The sequence below is a fragment of the Callorhinus ursinus genome, unplaced genomic scaffold, assembly GCF_003265705.2.
Source record: "Callorhinus ursinus isolate GAN/ISIS: 27379988/994484 unplaced genomic scaffold, GSC_fseal_2.0 scaffold10, whole genome shotgun sequence".
NCBI classification, from domain to species: domain Eukaryota; kingdom Metazoa; phylum Chordata; class Mammalia; order Carnivora; family Otariidae; genus Callorhinus; species Callorhinus ursinus.
The window spans coordinates 46,181,609-46,189,297 of NW_027397072.1; the positions used below are offsets into that span (position 1 = coordinate 46,181,609).

At 32.2% G+C, this 7,689-nt stretch overlaps 1 pseudogene; it reads left to right on the forward strand.

The window, feature by feature from the left end:
- The first annotated feature begins 1,573 nt into the window (after positions 1–1,573).
- On the forward strand, positions 1,574–1,726 carry LOC112821346 (U2 spliceosomal RNA; annotated as a pseudogene).
- The last annotated feature ends 5,963 nt before the right edge of the window (positions 1,727–7,689 follow it).

Genomic DNA, 7,689 nt, shown 5'->3' on the forward strand with positions numbered 1-7,689 from the left:
AGGAACAAATTGTGACTATGAACAATATCATTATGTCCACCAGCTTTTGGTCAATGCCTTAATCATCAGCATAAAATTGGTGTGGAATATAAATTCTGGAATGCTATGATAAAAAGGCTACTAATAAAATATAATAGGTATTATGGCTAAATCTGAGACATTATTTCCACTTCAGGTGGTTAGCCTGAGGTAAGTAGAGCGAGATAAGTAAGTTAAGTAGGAAGCCTTAGTTCATTTTAAATGCATGGAATATAGGAAAACACATCCTATATGTTATTCACATGCAAAAAAGCAGGGATTCTAGGGAGACATGTTGGAACAGTATCAGTGTTCCATGCCGGTGTCCTGCACAGAACTTAAACACTTTCAAGAGCAACCCACAAAATACTGTTTTGTATACTTTTTTTTCCCTTTCTATTTCTATTCCCTAATGTTATGCTTGGCAGGTAGTAAGCGCTCACTAGAAGAGAGTTTAGAATTGTGTCTACCATGTGGTAGGTAGGTCTCTTAGAGATTTCCAGGGGAAAGAGCACAAGCAGAAATAGAAGAATTTGAGGTCCTTAACATAACACTATTTCTATTTTACTCTGTATTCAAAGTACCTACTATAGTGTCTTGGACGAGAAAGGAAGCCAGTAAATACTTTTTGAAACAATTTTAAGTTGCCTAGTTTGGAAGATGGAGGTGCAGTCATGCCATACTGGAAAGATTATTAGCTGGGGTCAGAAGATGTCAATTCAAGTCCTGACACATTCAGATGATATTGATGAGTTATTTATTCTGTAACTTTCCTTTTTATCCATAAATTGAAACTAATCATTGAGCATTTATAAGAATTAAATGAAATAGTGTAACTTAGGAAAGCAATTTTACAAGCACTTTAGAAAGGCTTAGGCAGTATTATTAAAATCTAAGGATGTGGTAAAAATGAAAAAGTAATATTTTATCACATTATACAATGGCTTGAATGTTAGAGTTTATTTATTTATATAACAGCAATGGAATTTTTAGCAGTAGATTGGAATGATTTTTTTGTGTATGTGATTGAAATTAAAAAGACTTTGCTTTTCTGTGACCAAGTATCTTAGAGTAAAGAGAGCCTAGAAAAAAAGTTGCAAGTTTATTGCAGAAATTTAGATAAGAAGGGTGCCTGGGTGACTCAGTCAGTTAAGTGTCTGCCTTAGGCCCAAGTCATGATCTCAGGGTCCTGGGATCGAGCTCCACATTGGGAGCTCCACAGGGAGCCTGCTTCTCCCTCTCCCTCTGTTACACCCCCTGCTTGTACTTTCTCTCTCTGTCAAATAAATAAATAAAAAAAATCTTAAAAAAAATAAATTTAGATAAGAAATAAGCATTGATGATGATTACAAGAGTGGAAATGTAAAGAAAATGATGAGTTGAGAGTTTTAAGAATTTGTCTAGATTTCTTCCTAACACCTATTAATTTAGTCTTTCATTTCCAACTAAATAATATCTTATTAATTTATAACCCACATTTAAATTCTTTAAATATTTTTTTTAATTTAAATGTAAATTCTCTAAATATTTTTACATTTGAAATTTGTGAAATTTCATCGCTTCTCGGCCTTTGGCTAAGATCAAGTGTAAAATTTGTGAAATTTCTTCCACTATATTTTAAAATCCCTGGAAACAGTAACTATTTGGTTGTATACCACCTGTTTCTTTGAGTAATCTATAGTCCTTGGAAAGGACTTTTCAAAGAGTCACATTCAACAAAGACTTTTTGAAGGAAAAAAGAAACGAATAATTGAATAATTGAATCACTGATGTTCTAAATATTACCACAGGAAACTAATAGATAACAACCAAATTCTAGTACTTCAGAAATTAAGAATTCATTATAAAGTCCAGCATTTTTAGTTTTAAGTAAATTTTAACTCTTTTTATTAAAAAAAGCTATATTTAAAATTTTGAGAAAAGAAAGTGCCCCCTATTTTCTTAAAAGCATTTTTTAAGGTCATATGAATTGTGATTGTTTCTTACTATTGAAAGTTGCTGTGGGGCACCTGGGTGGCTCAGTCATTAAGGGTCTGCTTCAGCTCAGGTCATGATCCTGGGGTCCTGGGATCAAGCCCCTCATCGGGCTTCCTGCTCAGTGGGAAGCCTACTTCTCCCTTTCCCACTCCCCCTGCTTGTGTTCCCTTTCACTGTGTCTCTCTCTGTCAAATAAATAAATAAAATCTTAAAAAAAAGAAAGTTGCTGTTTTTTTTCTGCACATTCAACTGTTTGAGGAAACAAGACTAAAAATCAAATACGGTAACATTTTCTTTCACTTAATTCAAAAGGCCTCTGGAAAGTAATGAGATTTATTCTTTGAATTACTTTATAATTGTTCTTTTAACTACACTGTGATATTTGATAATTTCCAAATGATTTTGCTTTAGGGAAAGTGATTTTAGCCCTTGAAGAAAATTAATTACCTTTACCTAAATAAAGAGCATTTTATATATTTTATGTGAACTAAGGAAATATTTTTAAGGTTAATTAATTTGTCTTCTGACAATTACAGAGAAACTTCGGAGAAAAAAATTGTTTATGTATTCAGGTCAGTTTTGCTTATGCTAATACACTGACATACAAGGAAAATATCAAATTCTTTCAATCATACTTGAAGAAAAGGAATTACACTTTTTCTCAGATATGAGGTATAGGAGCATTGTGACTTCAACTCTATTTTATGATCTAATTTGCTTTCTTTAAAATCTTTCACCAGGAATTGTGCTAGTCAATTTAACAAATGCTTCATTTACTCTAGAAAAGAATAAGTCTATTATTTTTCCTTGATGTTTTCATTTGTTAATGCTCTTCTTTATATTAGATTAAACTCTCCAAGACTTTGTAGATAGGCATATGGAGAAATATGAATATGTATGCATCTTGAGAAGTATAGTTGGTTAGTAATCCCTAGGAAAAGATGGAGAGGAATAACACCAACCTATTAATAGTGGTTACTTCTTGGGGAAAGGAATGAGTGCAGGAGAAGTAAGGTGAATATATATGGTCTTCTACTATTTCATATTTTTCTTTTGATGTTGTTTCTTTCTCATATTATTACTGTTCATGCTATTTGAGTAGTTGAGAATTTATACATCTTTTACGTTTATTATTCATATACATTTGTAGAACAGTAAAAATAAGAAAACCTCTTCTTCCTCAACCCCTCAAAAAAAAGTGCCTATGACAAAGAAAGTACAGAGCAAGTACATAAATATTTACAGAAGAATCAAGTACACAATTCTAGAATTTACAATATAGTCATTATGGTCATGAAACACTATAATGATCATATAATTTAAATCAGTTAAAAATGTTTACCTATGTTTTTAAAAAAATAATTATTGAGTGTGTTCATGTGCTAAGCACCATGCTTGGTGCCTGAAATACCATAGTCAAGAGAACAGACCAAGTACTGAATGATAAGAGCTTCCTTTTTAGTAGAGGAGGACATTACAGAGATATATGTAAGAACAAATCACCCAACAAGATAATTGCAGGAAGAGACGGATTCTATGAAAGAAATAAAAAGGATGATGAGACGTGTAGTGACAATTGATAGTTGGAGGTCAGAGGATAAGGGGAGTGATTTGGAAAAATAGTAACTCATGTAAGACTTGAATGATAAGATGAAATAAATGTGAAGAGTTAGAAGGCTGAGCATTCCAGGCTGAGGAGATAATATCCAAGTGTATGTGTTATGAGACATAGTTCCAAGACATAGATATAAATAAAGTACAAATAATTTTGACTATTCCAGAAGAGGATTGAAGGTGTGAAATATAAGGAAGCAAGGGAGAAGTTGTAAGAGAAGAGGTTGAAGTAAGAAAAAAATCACGTAAAACTTTGAAATCTGTGATAAAATTTAGATCTTATTCTGGTCACAGTAAAAAAAAATTAGGGATTTTAAATTAAGACAGTGACATGAGTGCTTTACATTAAGCAATTATTTTGGGACTTTCCAGAGAAGAGAGTATAGCTGGAAAATTGTGGACACAGGCCAGTTAGGAAGCATTGTTATTATGCATATAAAAGATAATAGTGGTAGCTGTGGACACAAAATTGGATTGATTTGAAATTAGATTTAATCAAATGAAATTGTCATTTTTGACAGTTCACAAAACAATGATCAATAATTTTGTTATAATTAATACTGATATTTGGATGATCCAGCAAAAATAATAAGGGAAAGTGCATAGTTAGTAAAAGGTGTCAAGGGAAGTAATGAAACCAGGAACTACCTCTGGATTGCTGGCTTGATATCTAGGTAGTTGGTCTTAAAGTTAAGATTTGGATTAAATGGGTTAGAGTGTGAGAGGCCAGTAACTCTACTTGGACATGATAATTTGGGATAATTATTGCTTATTCAACTGAGATGTCAGATAGGCCATTACAGGATATTCTGGAATACAGTGAATAACTGAGACTGTAGAATGATAAAATTTCAGTGCCTTTAACCTTGGACAATTGGGGAAAATTTTCATTCAACTTCACAACTTTTAGCAGATAATTCTCTCCCTTGCTTCAGTAGTGGCAATTGCTCCAAACTTACTTACATTTTATATTCTCCTTCATTTCTTAAAAAAATAAATCAATATTTCACATTCTTAAATGATTTCCTTTAAAAACCATGAAATACCAGAAGCAGATACACTAACAGGTTAATTCATTTCCACATTTGCATTTCTTTCTTTTATTTTTTTCTTAAAGATTTTATTTATTTATTTGCTAAAGAGAAAGAGCACAAGCAGTGGGAGCAGTAGGCTGAGGGAGAAGCAGGCTCCCTGTTGAGCAAGAACCCCCCCCTACCCGTGCAGGACTCTATCTCAGGACCCTGGGATCATGACCTGAGCCATCCAGGGGTCCCTCCGTATTTGCATTTTTTATCAGATGCTTTTATCTACTTGGACTCTTACCCTCATCTTCCAGGTAATAGAATTGCCTACTGTTATATTCAGTCACTACAATAGCATGCTATATTTAAGAATGAAATTCTGGGGGCGCCTGGATGGCTCAGTTGGTTGAGCATCCAACTCTTGATTTTGGCTAAGGTCATGATCTCAGGGTCCTGGCATCCAGCCACAGGTCAGGCTTCACTCTATGCATGGAGCCTCCGGGGATTCTCAATCTCTCTCTCTCTCTGTCCCCTCCCCCTACCCCCGCTCACGCACAGTCTCTCTCCCTCTCTCAAAAAAGAAAAAAAGAATGAAATTCTGTTCTGAAATATATCTTATATACTCATAACTTCAAATAATCCAAATGTTTATGGATGTTTACATAAACATAAACATATACATATACATATGTTAAACATAAACATATGTTTATGTTTAAAATTCTAACTCTGATCTTTTCTATAGGAGAAAAAATTAGATTTAGATAATCTAGAAGACACATCATTTGATTTATTAATACATAATCATCCAGTTGGGATTCTTTTTAAATATTTCAGACATTTGTAAATATTTTTCATGTGTCTATATAGGGAGATATATACCTGAAAGTCCATGACAGCATTGTTATCTAGCAAAAATGTAGCATATTCATACAAAGTAATGCTATATAAGAGCGGGGAAAAAAAGAACCCAAACTGAGTGTTATCAACCAAGATAATCCTTATAAACAGCATTTTTAAAATAAGCAAGAAGCATAAAAGTTCAGAGAACACGAAATTATAAAAATTTTTAAACACATCAGTATTATATATTGTTTGGAGGTATCCACATATATTAGGAGTGTAAAAAAATATATGTGAACAATTCATCAAATTTACTGTTGTATGTATTTCTTAGAGATACAAAGGAAGTAATAATGCATTTAGGATTTCAAGGCAACTAGATATTTATGGGTGAAGTGTACATAGGTAAAATTGTGTTATTTCATGTCTTTTTCCACACTTATATATCTCTCTCTATATATGATATGTAGATATATATAATATATATAGATATAGATATAACCATAGACAAATATATATAAAATTAGATTTTATTTAAAAATAATTGTATTTAAAATTTAAATTTAAATTTAAAAATAATTATATATAATAATTATAATTATTTTTTAAATAAAATCTATCTACTTATCTAGATATATAGATTTATACACACATAGCACACATAGGCACAAATACATTAGATAATCTCTTCTTCTGTATTCAAGTGTCTGTAAAATAACAAAAGAAATTCAGTGCTCTTTATCTCTAAAAATACTAGAATTCTTCTTATTTAATGTTGTTCTGAAAATGCTAGCCAGTACATGTTAAGAAGGTATTGGAATAAGGTGTGTCAATGTTGATATATGAGAAAATATGATTGTAAAGCTCAGGTCCCAAAAAGTTAAAGAATATTCGAAGGCTGATGTTGGTGATATCATTTTAAATGTAAGGTAACCAGTATAAAATTCCAGTTGAAGTATTAGAATTGTTTAATTGCTGTCTATTGAAAATTATTAAAGTTCTGGAAGAATTAAATGTTTGAGATAGCCAGGAGGTACATAATTTTTTTTGAGGAAATACTAGCTCTTTCAGATAGTTACAGTTTTTAACATGCTTCAGTTATCAAAACAGAATGGTGTTGTCAAAGAAATAAACACATTAATCAAAAAGAAGTATGTAGATGGGTTTTGTGATAAAGCTTGTATTTCAGATCATTAAAGGAAAAAAAAAGATGAATTGTTCATTAAATTGTTTTGGGAAAGATATGAATCAGACTTCAACCTTCTAAATTGCATATAGAAGAAAGTTTTGTGTTTAAGAAAGAACGTATAGAATCTGTGGTCAGGTTGTTGCATGGATTCAGCCTGAGAATCTCCCAACACTTACTCTTTGCATTCATTCCAAGCATGTAGCAATCATGAATGGGTTGCACTACCAACAATCAGAAACATATAGACAGTTCTGTGGATCTGTGCCCCCACCAAAAAACAAAAAAGTGAGAATTATGATTGAAGTTATAGGGAAAATTGAATTAGAGTTATGTGGAGGGAACCCAGATTTCTATCTTCTGGAGTCCCTTGTGGATAGGATAGGAGCCAAACTCCACGTAAACTTGGGACTTGGTTGAAGCTCTGTGCTCAGGGACAGAAGATGAGGGGGTTTAAAAAAGGAATGTGCTCTCCGCCAAATACTATAGCTGTTGCTGAGCACCTTTTGGGGGTAGCCCGAAGCAGAAAGCTATTCAGCCAGGACCTGGCCTAATAAGACTATGGGCTTAGGTATCTCCTGAAGGTTGAGACCCTTTATCACCAATCTGAGATCTCTTTATGAACTGATAAGCATAAAGGATCATATGAGAGGAACTTAAAATTACAGTAGTAATAAGAAGGAATCATCCTATTCAAGATAAATTAACAAACACCTTTCAAAACACATGTGAAAAATTAATCTCATGAAAATAGTTAAAGAAAAAACTCTTTAAGTTAGAGAATTCATACCCCAACAAATAGAAATAAGAGAGTAACCTGAAGGGGATTTTATGATAATTATATTTTAAATTCAAGTAAGAGATAAATGACAGCATTATAGTTAAAAAACAAGATCAATAGAATATTATGAAAAAAATATATGAAGAGAAAACCAATAATAAAAAAGATAATGTTTGTGCTTCAAGACAGAAGGGGAAAAGATGAAAAGTTAAAAATAAATAAATAAAACAACATGAAAATTAGAGTGA